Source organism: Macrobrachium nipponense, chromosome 12, assembly GCF_015104395.2.
Source record: "Macrobrachium nipponense isolate FS-2020 chromosome 12, ASM1510439v2, whole genome shotgun sequence".
Taxonomy (NCBI): Eukaryota; Metazoa; Arthropoda; class Malacostraca; order Decapoda; family Palaemonidae; genus Macrobrachium; species Macrobrachium nipponense.
The window spans coordinates 74,747,667-74,765,166 of NC_087205.1; the positions used below are offsets into that span (position 1 = coordinate 74,747,667).

General features: G+C 38.8%; 1 protein-coding gene across 2 annotated transcripts in view; it reads left to right on the forward strand.

The window, feature by feature from the left end:
* LOC135224603 (transcription factor SOX-2-like) overlaps positions 1–17,500 on the forward strand; it is a 74,209-nt gene that overhangs the window by 36,047 nt on the left and 20,662 nt on the right. Inside the window, exon 1 of one of the 2 annotated variants that reach the window (XM_064263764.1) lies at positions 4,134–4,185. The exons of the other annotated variant lie outside the window; for it this stretch is intronic. The gene's annotated coding sequence lies outside the window, so the exon portion shown is untranslated. Of the gene's footprint in view, positions 1–4,133; positions 4,186–17,500 lie in introns of those variants that run through there. 2 annotated transcript variants of the gene reach the window in all.

Here is a 17,500-nt window from a genome sequence, read left to right on the forward strand (position 1 = left end):
GTGTTACAGCATAATTACGTTAATGTTTTGCTTATGTAATTCTGCATCGGGTTGGCGCAACCTTAATAAAACGTTTAAATATGTTTTTTTTTTTTAAACAAGTAGGCAACTAGGTCGGTGTGTAATTGGTATTATTTTCGTAGTGGAAAAGTAAGTTGGATTTGCCCTGGTTTCTACTGTGCTTTATAACTGTTTAAGTGGGATACTAGAGATAGGATATTCGGGTAATAGGCAGCAGTTGTGCCCTATTATGTTTTATTTTATATATATTATATTCATCTCTTGGGGTGCTTTCATGGGATGTAGAGTGCTTTGTCATATTTGTTAAGATAGCTCATTGTGCCATATGTACTCCTGAATATACGATTATCTTTTCAATCCAGATATGTAAAAGTCCCCTACTTTATTTCAGCTGATGCTGGATATTACTTGACATAAGCTACCACAGGTTATTACCTGATTTCAGCTGAAACAGGGTCATACTGGATTCCGATAATCCGTTCCCCAAGCGGGGATTCGCTTTACTAACCCACAGCCCGTCTGCGTCCCGCGCGTAGGAACCCGAAGTTTTTATGTTGTGGCTGCAGTACATAGTACTATTTCTAAAAGAGTGCACACACACACACACACACACACACACACACACGGAGGTTGAGTGTGAAGACGACTGATAAGTACTCTGCGGATACTTGTCTATGTGGCATCTTGTTACGACGGCGAAAACTTAGATTAGTTTAATGCCGCCTGCCGTGGATTCTTCCGTTCTTGTTTACAAGTTGTACTAGGGGAACGTCTTCGCATTAGAATGTAAATCCAGTTAGAGAAATGGGCTCGAAGCTTCCTCCCCCCCCCCCCCCCCCCCCCCCCCCCCCCCCCCCCCCCCCCCCCCCCCCCCTCACCTTTCCATTGAAGTCTGCTAATGAAGACGTGGTAATGGAGATTGTCTCGGAGTTTTTTTTCAGGTGATGGCAACTCATTTTTGTAGAATAAATGTTTTCTATTTGTTTCAAGACCCCTCTCCCTCACCCTCTCCCTCACCCTCTCTATGCATAAACTCTATGATGCCTAACCTTCTTTTGCCCCCATTATCGCCTCCTCTCCCTGGCGTTTTCCCTCAGCCTCTCATTTCAGCGAGTCGTCCTTCAAGCCCTCTCCCTCCTTTTACACATTCAAATACTCCCCAGTGATTAGGGCTCTGTCAGTCTCTTACGGCGAAGTTTTGATTGCCCATTAAATATCACTCTAAATCCTATTCCTCTCTCTCTCTCTCTCTCTCTCTCTCTCTCTCTCATTTTAGCGAACTCCTCTAGGCTCCCTCCCAACCAGTCTGTAATGGTCGTTAGTTTTAGCATTTTACTTTCGTGCGTTTTTAATCTTGATTTTTTTTTCTTGCGTTCCGTCTTTTTGTTTTGGTTCGCAGTGATGGCATAGTAAAGTTTGGTAGGGATTTCTTTTTGTACTCTTTAATTTCAATATCTTTGGTTTTTGTGAAGGTTGTGGAAATTTATATTTCGTTTTCTTCTTAGCGGAAAATGTGCGGTCATCTTTTCTGTCTGTTTGTTGACAGAATCCCAAAATCCACACCAGGCATCCTGCTGATTTCACATATTGCCATACCTATTTTGCTGATCTCAGCTCGATCAGAAGGCAAAGTAAAATTAGTTCGTAATTTCGCGCTAGGTGTATCCGCGTTTTTTATGTTTTGTCCGTTAAAGAACTGAATTGATTCTAGAATTTGCTTGTCCAGTTTAGCTGCCTTACAGTCAAGGCGATAATTTTTTTTTTATTTCCTCCAATTCTTTGCTTAACATTATGTGCATTGTGCTACCCCCTTCAAGACGTTCTTTCTTGCCTTTTTTCCTACCTATTCAAGTGTCCCTCCATAGCCATCTTCCCAAGTGTCTACGGTATGGGTACCTTAAAGGCACGGGACGAAAGTGCTTTTGAAGGGAAGGTCTCTATAGGTACGTTAGTCTGGTACAAAATTGTCATTTGGGGCCCATCCTGAAGAACACTCAAGGAAATCTTTTATCCCCCCCCGTAACGTCCAGGTTGAATGCATCTCCCCTGCAGGCTCTCTCTCTCTCTCTCTCTCTTCTCTCTCTCTCTCTCTCTCTCTCTCTCTCTCTTCTCAAGGTTGAAGGATAGCTCTGATATTCCTACTTAAGGAGGGGATGAAGGAATAAAATAGATGTGAGAGGCTTTGGGAGAATGTTTAGGAAGGTCCTATGGTTTGACAGTTTTGGATTCTCTCTCTCTCTCTCTCTCTCTCTCTCTCTCTCTCTCTCTCTCTCTCTCTCTCTCTAAGCTGATTAAAGGCATAAATATTCCGAATAGCTGCCGAGCAAACCCACTTGCGTTTCAGGTACCCAACAAGCACGCAGGCGCGCGTGCACACAGACAAGAACAACCTGGGTGACGTACATGTACGTAGAGAGAGAGAAAAAAGTTAGGGAAAGTTGATATTGTTGTTGGACGGCTGTTTCTGTGTAGATGCAAATTTGCTCCCCCAAAAGTTTTAATCGGCTCTCCAACTTTAATATTACACCAAAGGGAAATAATTCACACAATAAAGCGAGACACCAACAGTAAGAATAATTCTCTTGCTCTTCCTCTTTTTCTTCTTCGTTCCCCTCATTATTAATTTGTTAATATTATAGTAGTGAAAATATCATGACGATGCCTCCATGCTGTATTTATATGATCTATTTTTTTACTTCTGCCTTTCTTACGCAGTTATATATTTCTTCGTTTCGTGCTCGTCATTTCTTTAACTGTATGATAGAAGTTTGACCTTCCCTGGCTCCCCGTTTCTCGTTATCCCTAAATAAATTAAGGATGGGCCAGACTTTTGTCTCCCCTCCCCACTATTCTGTCTCTTTCCCCTTGCTTGTTTTCTCCCTTGCTTCAAGTTTTCTCCCTTCTTCCTACTGTAAGGTCAGGTTATTTACCCTCCCTTTCCCCTTACGGATGTCCCCCATCCCCCTCTACCGTGATTCTGCCCCCTCCAGTAATTCTCGTCGAGTTTCCTCATTCTGGCCAGGAGTGGGTTTGTCCCAGAAATGTTTTGATAATTGGGGGCATTGCAAGTTCGAATGTTCATTTATGAATTGTTTACCGGTGATTTGATAAATGTCTTGTTCCCATGATCATGACCCTAAAATCCTCGCCTCACCAGCGGAAGGTCCCCCTGGTTTGAATCCTGGTCAACTCGAAAGCGCGCGCGCTCGTGTGGAGAGAGAGAGAGAGAGAGAGAGAGTGTTCCGTCGGACTGGTCTTGTATTTTTAATTTCCCGTAAATGCTGAAGACCAGTAATACTTTACTTGTACATTATGCAAATGAAGGCATAAAATAATCAGTACGAGAATCTAACGGATTTTTTTATTGGTTCCTGTTTATGTTGGTTGTGTCGCTTATTTAAATTTAGCATTTCCATGTTCCATCCTTTAATATTCATTATTTGCGTTTTCCATTTGTTTACCATGATGTTTAGAAGTCAACCGCTGCTGATATTACTGCATTTGCATGTTGAATATATATTTTTCTATCTAAACGTGTTCTTTTACTCGAGAGCGTTATAGTAAAGGTTTTGAATTCAATGTTACTGACAGACTTAGTCGTGTGTTTAGGCTTGCTGATGTGCGGACGCGTTTTCAAGAGCGAATTACAATACAAATAATGCGTTCCAAGATTTAGGCCCCAATCGTTTAGCATATGCTAATGCGGCGGCCCATTTTGTTTTTATTTCCTATTGCTTTATATTCGCTGTCAGTAATTAAAGATGCAAATTTCGGCCCGTGCTCACTATTAGCGGAGCTGAGAGTTGAATTTTCGAAAGTCTACCTGATTTTGGACTTTCATTTTTTCTTTCTCATTGCCTGAAGTCCCCCGCATTAAGGTCAGCCATGCATGTGCACTAAATTACGAATAGTTTGGAGGCTTTCCTTGTTAATTGTAGTTTTATTGGAAAAGAATGATTTCAGTTATGGTACATCAGTGGTTTGAAAACGCTCTTAGGGGAAGTTTTAGAATAACATTGAATAACAAGCTTTTCATCTTTTGCATTATGCTAGTTGTAAGATTATTTGATACTGGCTACCAGAAATTTAATGGATTTTCTTCTTTCTTTCAGGTACTCATTCAGCTGTCTTGTCCTTTGGCAATAGTATTACGTGTGCTTCTGTGTAAGTAAAATGAAAAAAGAACCTTTGGAAATATATAGGCAAGAGCAGTGATATGACCTCTTATGATCTCTACGGGAATTGACCCTGGGATTTTGGTTATAGTAAACAATTAATTCCACGGAAATTTTGTAGCAGGTTTCGAACGGAGCTAGTTAATGGAATACTCAGAGTATGCAAACTGCAGTTAGAAATAACGAAGAGACATGGCAGAGTATTGGAGATTTAGTTAATGGAATTTGGGTGTTGTAAAAATGTATATTTATTTCAAATGCAACTTGTGGGGAAGTTACCATCGAAGGGGATCAAACGAAGAGCTGAAGATGTCATGACACCAAAAAAATTTCTATCGAGATTTTCTCTCCTGAATCACAAATATGTTGGGCAGGTTGGTCACCTTTTTTTCCCCCTCAGAAATCCAGGCCCCATCTATTATGGGAACGCATGAATGGGGTTTGTCCTCTTCATCGTATCTCTATGTGTACACACACACACACACACGGAGGAAAAAATGAAAGGCGAGAGAGAGCCAAGAACTGTCGGTCTAGTACGACCCTGATCATACAACTGATCATACAAAGCAAAAACATAGTAAAAGTAGGCTTAATATCCAAACCGACACTAAAAGATTAGCAATAAAGTCTATTTCACTCTACAGAAACGAGGAAACGCCTGATGTGTGTGTGTGTGTGTGTGTGTGTGTATGTGTGTATAGACTTGGTAGAGTACAGAAATGACTACATTTTCGGTGGCTAGAAATTCTACGGAAAATGCAATGACTCTTTCATTGTCCATCCTGGAGTGAGTGGATGAGTCCACCTGATGACAAACGTCGTCCTCTCCTTATCATTTCTGTTAAAACGCGCGGGAGTTTGTACCCCAAGTTGTTGAAATGGGGGACGTCTTTTGTTGTCATGGATGACTGAAAATATATTGAATTTTAAGATCTTTGGCGAATCTCACTCGACATCTCGAACGGTTTCGAGTGTGCTGTCGCAGTGTTTTTTTGCCTCGACGTTTTATTACTTTTCTGTTTCTGTCTGGTTCAGCCATACTGAAAGATGAAACGATCGCTTTTTATATTTGTCTTTCATCTGACAACTGTGTTGTGGTCCTCATGAAATAAAAAAATCGTAAAATAGTTTATAAAGATGTGGCAGCTTTTACCCGTAAAAGCCATTCCTTGAAAATTCACCTTTCAGCAGTTAAGTAAACTCTGGAAGTTGGCTTTTCCCGTGTTTATGGTCACGATTGCGAAAGATAGCAGAACAGTGGCCCCTTAGAATGCCACATTTACTTTGGCTGTACCCAAAGGGATTAGAAATATCCGTGAAATTTGCATTAAAATTCCAGTGATTTTGAAGGACTCCCGTTAACGAGAAAATAAAAATGTATATAGTACTGCATTTCATGTAGGCAGCCGATGTTTTTCCTTATGTTTCACAAGTTAAAGCCATTCTCAGAATCCAATTTTTTAACTTAAGGAATTTCAAGTTTCCCTAAGTCTTGTGTACGTGTTATCAGATGACCTCATTCATTTTGGTATTTGGGAATTATATTCTATTCAGTCGTATCCTCGTTTACTTTCATGTCTACATTTTGTGATATACATTTTCTGTTTTGTAAATACCACAATGACATCTCTTTCCAAGTTTCAAATAGCCTGGACGCACTTCTTTTGGAAAAAAATCAGAGATGATGAAATTCTTCCAAGGTAGATTTTGGCCCCACGCTAGTCACTACTTTAAAGACCCATTACGCTCAGTACCTTGTGCTTAATTTGTAACTTTGATTCCTATTGTAATTGTAAGGGAGAAGCGGCATCTATCTCCTGTTGTATATTGTTTTATTGCCTACATTATATTTTAGTTTAATTTTTTTCAGGGGAAAATAATTTGGAACTATATGTTCGTACAGAAAGAATTGAAGGCTTGCGACGTGAATTTAACAACTCTAAAAATCAACAAGATAAACTGGGAATATTTCCACGCTTCATTTTGTTAGGTTTGAAGTGAATTTTTTTTCTTCTTTTCGAGAATATGACGGAAAGGAAAATTATTCATGAGAAAACTGCGATATGCGCTCTGAAAATGATTGGAATGCGATTTGAATATTCCGTCGCCAGTGCTGTGTGCTGTGCCACTGGTTTTAGGAACTGATCGAATGAATATGGAAACGAAGAACACCCAGGGCAAAGGGACGCCCTCGTTTGTGCTCGCTACAAATATTTTCCACTGATTGGTTTGTGTGTGTAGGTGACCCAACGTTTCTGTAACTTATTGTGCTTAGTGTTGATTCTGATTTAATTTTTGTTTAAAGGTCGATGTTATCAATACACACACACACAAATAACATATAAACCTAAAACCTATCGATCGCCAAGCCATGACTACTACTACTACTACTCTACTACTACTACTACTACTACTACTACTACTACTACTATAATAATAATAATAATAATAATAATAATAGTAATAATAATAATAATAATAATAATAAAATGGTAATGATAATAATAATAATATAGTATAATAGATAATAATCATAATATAATAATAATAAAATGGTAATGCTATGAGATGCCGCTCCTGCATTTTATTTACATTTCCGTTTCCAAGATACCATTGAATGGATGTTTATGCATTCGTTTCCAGCTGTGAGTTTGGTGTAAGTTGAACCGCTGAAGGAGACGAGTAAAATGTTTGCATGAATCCTTTTCTCGTAGATATGCAAGGAGAAAATCAGATGCTGCCATCCCGAATGACAAAGGTGTAGGGTAGGAAATAATAATAATAATATCGCTAAGGATGACGTTAATTACAGTAAGGCAGTTTGTAAAAGTAATTTTCAAACACATTTATATTATATTATATATATTATATATATATATATATATATACTATATATATATATATATACTATATCTATTATATACAATTTATGTATATAAATAGAGGTTTTTGCCACGAAGGAAAAAACTGAAAAGCGAGGATAGCCAAGCACTTTCGGCCAAGTTCGAACTAGACCGCAAAGTGCTTGGCTGTCTCGCTTTTCATTTTTTTCCTTCGTGGCAAAAACCTATATTTACATAGCATCACGTTTTATATACTTCGTGATCAAGTTATTCATTTATGTATATATATATATATATATATATATATATAATATATATATCTATATATATCGTATATATATATATAAATTATATTATATATGTGTATACATATATTGTCTGTGTGTGTCTGTAAGCGGAAGTGTGTAAAAAAAAAAAGTGCTGTGAATAGTCACGTTAGATACACTTATACACACAGTAGCCCCTATTGTCATGATGGCGATGGTCGATTACGAATTTTAGTGGAGATCCTGAATTCTACTAAAATTTTGTACAGGCGATTTTAAATGTATCATACCGCCTCCCTCTTGATGGCTTTGTCACGAATTCACTTTTGCCTTATTTTACTTACAAATATTAATTTAGAACAAAATTGCCTTGGGAATATTATCATATCAACTGGTCTGCTGGTATAGTGGTTAGTGTGTAGCTATGCCACTCAGATGTCGCAGGTGTGCGTCTTCCCCACGGCGATACCAAATAAGTGGCTTTGTATCTTGATCAGTTAGTTACTGCTGCAGTGTGGAGTCTGTGGTGGGAGGTTGAAACCAACATTTTTTGAGCTTTAATTTCAAGTCAGTGGCCCTTGTGTGCTTGTTCCACCTGAATAGGTTTCATCTACTGAAATAATAATTATATATATTTATATATATGTGTGCGTATATTATATACATATATACATATATATACATACATACATACATACATAACACCAAAGAATACATTTTTATCAGTTTCTATTAAAGGAAAACGTTTGTAGTTTACGACTAGTCTAGGCGATCAGCATGGGAAAGTTTTCTCGCTGTGTGTGGTAAAAATTTCCCTTATTTCCATCTGCCCAGGAACGAAAATGGCTTGGCACGTCGTTACCACTCCCTCTCAACTTTTGGAAGAGATAATCGACCATATTTTATCACGTCCTAAGTCCCAAAATCGTCTGTGTCACCAATAACCCATCTTGACCAATCAAGAGAGAGAGAAAGTGAGTCCGTCAAAATAAAAATATTAAACACGATTTACCCGAAAGTAAATTGTTATTAGAAAGCTTGAATTAGATATTAACGAGTTGATAATCGGTTCCAACCCACCCGTTGTTGGGTGATTACCTCGTCGAGGCCGAGAGAAAGAGAGAATGCTATTCCCGGTTCGGCTCGGATAAACTTCTTAGGGCTAAAATCACTTGCCAACGAGGCGATCTTAAACCCCAGTGTATATTTACCTCTTTATTGGGAAATCACCCTTGATGCGCGTGTCCGTAAGTAGGAGAGTCGCCTGGCGTGCTCAGTCATTCCCGGATACCCACAAAGATGAGGGAGGTAGGTTGCCTGTTTGGCTAAGGGGGTTTTGGAGGGGGAAGGGAAAATGGGTTAGTTTGGTGAATAGAAGTGAAGGGAAAGGGGGAGGAGGAGGAGGAGGTCGTTAAAGGTAGGGGATAGAAGGATATTTGGTAAGAGGAAGGGGATGGATGGGGCTCTTGGAGACGAAACGGTTTTTACACGGGGTCTCTGGAGGACTGTTAACTCCCCGGAATGGTGCTCTATGGAAACCTATGTCCAGAATGACTAAGAGGAGTTGCCTCCTCCTCAAAGAAAAAGGAAAAATAACAGGAAAAGAAAAGTGCCTTTGCTCTCCCTCTGAAATCATGAAAAGGTGTAGGATGGGCAAAGATGGGGTGGCAAAGGGAGAGATTCCTCACAAGCTGCTCTACTAAATGTTCCAATCACAGTAACCAATTTTTGAGCAACAATTGTTATTTCATAACCGTTTAGTATTTATTTCCCAACCTCATATCTTCTTAGCTCTCTCTCTCTCTCTCTCTCTCTCTCAAGATTTTGAAGTAATATGAAGACAGTGAGAGACAGTGACACAGTCTGGATTTATGCAGCCACGTGCTCACTTGCTCTCTCATATCATATGAACACTCCAGTTTATTTCATACATGGACAGTTATTAACAAACAGTTATGCTGTACTATAAACAGGAAGAATCTGAAATTGAATTAATTCAAGTTATATGCTATACATGCATAGGGAAAATAGTTTTTTTAATATGTAATAGTTTATATATATGTTTTATATATATATATATATATATATATATATTATATATATATATATACTATCAAAAAATCTTAAAAAAACCCTATTGCATGTATAGCACATAACTTGAATTAATTCAATTTCAGATTCTTCCTGTTTATAGTACAGCATAACTGTTTGTTAATAACTGTCCATGTATGAAATAAACTGGAGTGTTCATATGATATGAGAGAGAGCAGGTGAGCACGTGGCTGCATAAATCCAGACTGTGTCACTGTGTCTCTCACTGTCTTCATATTACTTCAAAATCTTAGAGAGAGAGAGAGAGAGAGAGAGAGAGAGAGAGAGCTAAGAAGATATGAGGTTGGGAAATGAATAATATATATATATATATATATATATATAATATATATATATATATGCATGCATGCATAGAGAACAGAACAATGAGAGAGGGGGTGGAGGTGGGGGGAGGGGGAATGTAATTCAACCTGATGGATTAAGGTTCTGGTTCATATAACATGCCAGGTGACAACAGTTATGTTTTTCTTCGTTGTTAAGTTTATATAGGTAAGGTGACAATTATTCTAAAATTGTCGTTTATTACAACTGTTTGCGTATTAATGGTAAAACGTAAACGTATAAATGTATGTTTTTCAGCGATTTTAGGGGACCATGATTCATACCATGTCACATTTAAAATCTTGAAGAGCTGTTCGTGATGTGGTATTCTAACCTCGCTCACAGTTCCTGAGGACTTGATTTGGCAAACACCCAGAACTAATTTTCAAGTGTTTAAGTAAAGGGATCGATTCGTAAGTTCCGCCTAGCTAACGTGAACTATAACTGATTTAAAATGTATTTGATGTAGTTAATCTTCTAGAAACTCGTCTCTGATCGTTGCAAAGAGGCTGTGATCTATGTGTCTTCGGGTTATTTTCTGGGAGCATCCCACAGGATAGACTGGAATAAGTAACAAAAGAAGATTGTAAAACCACCATAATGAAAGAGAATATAACCTACAACCTAATCAGTGACACTCCAGGAAGAAACAAGAGACAGACAAACAGACTTAGAGAAACTTGGTGGTGCCGTGTCGTTCCATTCGTGAGATTAACCGATTGTAATGAGTGTGCGTGTGTATGCGTGTGTCTCGAATCGCATGCGTCAGGGTCATTAAGTAGATTGTGCCTATGTTTTAGCGTTTCGGATCATTTGCCTATAATAGAAGGGTGGAACGATCACCTGTTTAAACTCAGATCAGTTTGTCTTGCTCTTGTCGATGAAGCGTTATAAGGTTTCTACTTTTATAATTTTACGTGCGTGCCGTATTTATTGGGCGATCTTTTAGCGGCGTGATTGGGCGTTTGTGTTTGCAGTTCTCTCACACACACGAACATCCGGTGTTCTGTTATTTGTTTTGAATCACACTTCCATTCGTGTTCTGTTATTTCGATGGTTAGAATCACACTTCCTTTCTGTTTTCATAACGCCGCGTGTTTCCGTTTTCCTTTCAGGTTGGTGAAACTAGTCGATGCAGTTTGGTCATTAGTAGTAAGTAGTAGATAACCCGATGATATATTTGTACACCTCTTTACGACCATTCAGTGAAGTTCATTCATAGGAATAGGATGGATTAATTTATTGATTTCTGTGCACTGGCGTGACAACAATTATGGTCCAGGCTTATCTTTGCTATTATTTCCAAGTACACGTGCGTACGAATGTTATGTTTGTTTCACGATTTGATGCTAATGTTGCTGCAGTCACCATGAATAATTACAATGAGTCTAATGGGGGCCCCCCTTCGGTACCCACAAATTACCAAGCGAACCCCGATGTGCATCAAATAAAGAGCAAAGCCAAGCCCAGCTTATGGGAAATTGCCGTGGATTACACTGAATACATGAATAAGGAATTTCACGCAATCGACTGCTCTTCACTGTTCTTACCATCTTCCAGACGTGGTTGAAGTAACAGTGAGTGTGAATAATCGATAATTCGAAACTGTCGTCTTGTCAAAGAGTTTTAATAGAAAATTTCCCCCTTTTGTGGGGAGTGTTTTTCTTGGCGGATGGGAGAAAATGACTGCAAGAACTGTGGCTCGAGTTTCTCTACGTTGTTATAAGTTCACTGACTGATCGGAATCACTGGCGTTAAACATCTTTATTTCGATGTTAATGTACTTTACAGTGACATTATGACGTTATTTCTGGAGGAGATAGCGGGTTTCACATTATTGCTTTTGGAAGCATATGCTATTATTAATGATAATGGTGATAGCAGCAACTTTGGAACACCTCGGTAACTGTGTGGGTGTGTGTTAAAGGAGTCTTTGCCCTACTAAAAGAAAAGGTGCTTGTAGCGGGCAGGTGGATTTAATTGGGATCTTGAGAAGGTGGGTAAAGAATGGCCTTAGGATAAAAAAGTAAAGCCGTCGTTCTTTTAATTAAAGACTCTCTCTCTCTCTCTCTCTCTCTCTCTCTCTCTCTCTCTCTCTCTCTACAAAATGCTCTCCCTCTCTCTTCCCTCAAAAGCAAATGAACGCAGTCCTCAAAGAATATGGGCAAGTTATAAGAGAAAGATTTAACAAGGCGAGTCTTTCCCAATATGAGCCATTCGAAGGCGCACTTAATATATGTAAGTCGTCTCATAATTTGAAGAGGGGAGGAAGCGTGCGGAACCTCTCTCTCTCTCTCTCTCTCCCTCGAACTCTTCTCACTCTCTCTCTCTCTCTCTCTCTCTCTCTCTCTCTCTCTCTCTCTCGGACTGACTGTATGCAGAGCTATGGTAAAGGAGATGGAGATAAATGTATGGGTGTTAATGTAAGGGTTTTTTAACCCCAGAAGAAGCGAGGCAGCTGTCGAAGGGATTTATGTGCTATGTCTGTTGTGAGAGACATTGATTTAGCTTCTTAATGCTACTGACGGTAGTGGCGTTAGTATTGTGAAGTTTGCATTGAAGATAGGCATCGTTATTTGTCATTTACATAAAATATGCACAACTATTTTAGATTATTTATCAACTTACACAGCTAGTTTACGGCGCACATCCCCCGCTTTCCAGATAATTATGATATGTTTTGGTAAGAGTTATCTTGTGATTATATTTATATATATATATATATATATATATATATATATATATATATATATAGATATATATATATTTTTATATATAATTTTTTTAGGGGGGAAGGGTGAGTTGTGTGGCGATAAAATTACTCTTAGATATACTTTTCTTTCATCCTCTTCCTTTTTTTCTTTTCATTTTTCGCGTATGAATATTTATTGTATGGAGGCATGCTGCGCAATTTCATAGCCTATGCTTGTGATCGAATTAAGTTTTTGACGAATAACGGTAATTGAAAACTACAAAGAAAAATGTTAAAAATGGATGCTAGCACTAAAACAATATTCTAAAAAGGAAAAGTATGAACCAAAGAAGAGAAATGCTGCAAAGGCCCACTCTGTTATAGGTGTCTCAGATCGCCACCGAAGTTGCGTGACTGATGAAACACTTGTTGTAAGTGGCCCGATAGGTGCTTTATTAACCACCCCGTGTTGTCATGTCGAGTCTACTCTAAACTCCCAAGGAAACAGAATCGTGTTATCTGCTAAATTTCTAAAGGTTGGTTATTGGATCTTTTAGAAGTAGTGACCTTGACCTCCACGGGTTTTTGACCTGGTGTCTCGGAAAGATCCCGTACGACCCACAACACGGGCCAACATACACACAACACCCTACACACACACTACATCACCATTCACACAACCAACAGTTTCTAAATGGAGTTTGAGAGTAACGTTGACGATAAGGCGTGGCCTCCCCTCTCAGCCACTTAGCATCCGTACTTTTGCCCTTGTCACGGAATATGAGTGGCACTTTCGAGAACCCCTGGCAATGGTGCGTCTGTGCGGCCGCGTCATACTTATTTTGGTGTACCTTTTCATTCAGGATATGCCGTCAGGCTGATTTTTTTTTTTTTTTTTCTTTCTTTTTTTATGGGAATTTGATTTGAGTCGTTCGGGTCCTGAAAATTTTATTTTGAAATATGCCCCTGGAAAGACCCGTTCTTAAAAATGTTATCTCTTTCTTGCGGTTTCCGAGGTGGACAGTTTTTATGTTGTAGTACTATTTTGATGATATAGACAGAAATTGCATTAGGTTTGTATGTTTTTTTTTCGAAATGGTCCTATATATAAAAATAGGAAAATATGACCATTTCGACTTAAAAAAAATTATACAGACCTAATGCAAATCCTCTCTATATCATCAGAGTAGTACTACAATTTTAAAACTGTCAGCCTCGGAAACAGCAAGAGAGATAACCTCTTTGAGTGTGGATGTGATCTCAGTTCTAAGAAGTTTTGTATCTAGTATAAGTAAAAATATCATATACATCCGATTGTTTTTTTTATCTTTTGATGCGTAAACAGACTTTTGTTGCCAGAGAAAAGCCCCGAGAGAGCGATAGAGAGAGAGAGAGAGAGAGAGAGAGAGAGAGAAGAGAAAAAAAAAAAATTTATGGTCATGGGTTTGAGATGAAAGAAGTAGAAAGAGAAATTCCAGCGTCACTCACACCTCTGACCTTGTAAGTAGAATATGATACCCCTAATGTGAAAGTAATCTTGTACCGGATATGCTTCCTTTTTGACCCGGAATGCAAGGTGTTGGTAACATATTTACTTTATTTACTTGAATTAACACTTAGACTTGAGTTGTGGGGTGGAGAAGTGGATATGTTTTTGCTTTTCATTTCTGTAATTCATCAAAATCAAAGAAATAGTTCAACGTACTCGGAGTTCAACGTACTCAGATGTCATTTTGTTTGTAAATTATTATTATTATTTTTTTATTAGTTGTTTGTCAAGGGTGCAGCGAGAGATACGAAACCACTTTTAGCTTAACGTCACCGACATCGAACTTAGATATAGAGAAAACGGATTTAGACGCGTTATCTGCAGGAAAGCGAGTGAGAGATGTGGTCTCTTACTTTTCTCTTGTTTTTAAGGCACTTAGTAATATATCTCACGCACGCGCGCGCGCGCGTACGTACGTGTGTATATATATTGTTTTTGTAAATGCCTAGTAAGTCGGGAATCAGAATCATTTTTGCTATTGTGGAATCATAGGTTCGAAAGGGGACGCAGAAGTGTTCTAGCTTGGGTCTGTGTTTGTTAATAAACTTAACTCGACGAACGTTTCAAGTCTTAGAACGGAAAGTTTGAGCATTACTCGAGCATTGCACACGCTTTGGGTGGGGTTAAGGAGACCATTGGGGCTTTTCCATTAAACGGTTTTTTTTATTTTTTTTTACCTGAGAGAGAGAGAGAGAGAATAATAAAACGGAAAGAAAATACTTGTAATTTTAAGTATCATATTTGGATAGCAAGTGAGAGTTAGCAATTAGAATATGAGAGAGAGAGAGAGAGATTGATATTGCTTGTTTATGACACCCTAAGCATCTTGTGTTGTATTGTGCTGCATTATTAAGCACAAAATCGAAATTTCACAAAATAATTCATAGAAGCACAACGTGGCACGGAAATAAAAGTTATCGACTTTCTCGATAAGGATGTTTATGGAACCTGTTGGGGGAAAACCTTACCTTGGTCTCTCGTTTCTGGTGCCTCTTCGCCTTCGCTTTATTTTCTCATGTTTATTATGGGATATATATTTAGATTTTGAAGTGCAGAGGTTGGGGGGGGGGGGGTGGAAACCTAGTGCACTTTTAACTAGTCCCTAGTGCACTTTTAACTAGTCCCTAGTGCACTTTTAACTAGTCCCGACCACTTTAAAACTAAAAGTTAATTGCCTGGGTGGTTTAGTATTTGGCTTTTTGTCATGTAAAATGGTATTTTCTTCCCCCGATTTTTTTCTGTGGCATTTGGAGTGTTCGTATACGGAGTACATACGTGTATGTAGGTATATATAGTATTTGTTTATTTGTTCGGTCCAGTCTTTGCTTTGGCCGTGTGTGTTGGAGAGAGAGAGAGAGAGAGGAGAGAGAGAGAGAGAGAGAGAGAGAGAGAGAGAGCACACGTCTCGGTAATTCGTAACGGCGAGGCTTCTGATTCACCGAAACCGATGGTTGGGGACTGAAACCCGTTTTCCCATCGTTGCTCTGCAAAGAGGAACAGGAATCTGGAGATGTTGATTATGACGATGCCAACATTAATGACGATGGTAATGAAGATGATAGAGAAAAGAGAGAGTGAGAGAGAAGGGGGAAAGGATGGATTATCATCGATAATGGCAAACTTCCCCACCTGGTCCCTTGTGCAATTACTATCACCCATTTTGAGACTGATAACATGGAAGGCAAGTTTAATTTCGCTCGGGATGGAGTCTGTAATGGCTCAAAGCCTCTGGTGGCCATAAGGACCATTCTCGAGAGGCGGACTGGCAGGATCGTCAACCTTAGAGGCGGCGGTTGCTTGCCCGTGGAACACGATCTAGCAGCCAGATTATCTCTTTCATTCTCCCTTCCCCCTCCCCCTCTCTCAGCCCTGGGCTCCATTCCCTACCTCCCTCAAACATCTCGTTTCTTCCCCCTTTTTTTATCGTATCTTCTTTCTCCTTCTCCTTGCTACCATTTCCAACCTGTGATTGGATGATGCCAAGGGAGGCTCCTCTCTCTCTCTCTCTCTCTCTCTCTCTCTCTCTCTCTCTCTCTTCTCTCTCTCTATAGCCCCGCTTTAATTTCGTTGTTAATGGGTAGTTATTCTTCTAAGGCCCATTTACACGGCACAGCCAAAGTAATTTAATTATCAACATTTGGCCTGTATAATTTAATGTAAGCCTCTCACTGTGGAGTGTTTGTTCGTGTGCCATGTACTACTGGTAGGGGCTTGCACGTGCACAAACACACACGACTCACACACAGTGTACCCAACAGATGAACAAATAAATAAACGTAATAGTTTGATGAATTTTCTCAGCCCCTTAATGGTGTTTGTATACAAACCTTAACATTATTATTTTTCATGAACGTCGGTGTTGTTATTTACCCTCAATGTAAACAGTGTGACACTGAAGTGCCATGACAAGTATCCGGGAAGCCCTGTCAACTTGTACTCGGGTATAAAATCAAAACTTCAAGTTGGTCAATGCGTAACAATGCAAATGAATGACTCGTAGCTCAAGTGTCACTTCTGGAAACGATGCAGCATTAGTCATCCTTTTTTCATCTCCGATTGTTCTTGATGTCTAGTTTGATTTGTTCTCCTCGAAACTGGGCAGTATTCCGTTCAGGGAGACAGAGTGGTTAGCGTGTTGTTTTGTTTGCATTTTATGACCAGGTTTGATACCATGAGAGAGTTGCATGAGAGTTATTGTCTTCATATGAATTGCGGTTTGGTTCTAGCCCCGATAATCATCCGATTTTTCATACTAGTGCCTCTGATGACTAGTCTAGTCCTAATGTTTAAGGTATGAGTGAACCAAGTGTTGTCAAATATATCTGTGTAGGTCATCTACACAGGATGAGGAGCAGAGAAATTGTTGAATGGACTAAATGGGCAAATGTAATGATACATGGGCTTACGAGTAAAAGCTATCGATTTATACGTACAAGGATCTTTTTATCTTTCTCATCTGAAGGAAGTGACAGTGAGGATTAAGGGTTTTTTCTCCTGTTATATATTAATAATAAACTGGACCGTGGCGTTCCCTGTTTAAAATACAAAATTGGTGGGTTATACAATATAATCTTTTATGTGGCTTAGCATATTGTGAAATAATCCAACCCCATTTTTAAAACAATATTTAGTTATCATCCCTAAATTGCTTGGTACAGCATTCTTGATCATTTCCATAGACCCTAGCCTGACATGAAAAATTGAATGTGAATTTGATTTGCTTATTGTTATACCTATTAAATAATTGTTTTTTCTTTCCATGTAAAATTAATTACCAAATTGTAACAGTATTTAAATTATAAGGATAACTGACAGATACCGGTCGTCGACTTAGGAAATACATTGTCTGCTAATGTAATTGTATAACGAATTGTATCGATAAAAAACAATAGATTCTCGCTTAAATAAAATGTATTGATGAAAAAAAAAAAAAACTAGAATTCTCAACTATAAAGTGACCGATAATTACACGTGCCCGACCTTTTGGTCTTCGCACGGGGCGTCCAGGAACGAGGGGAATG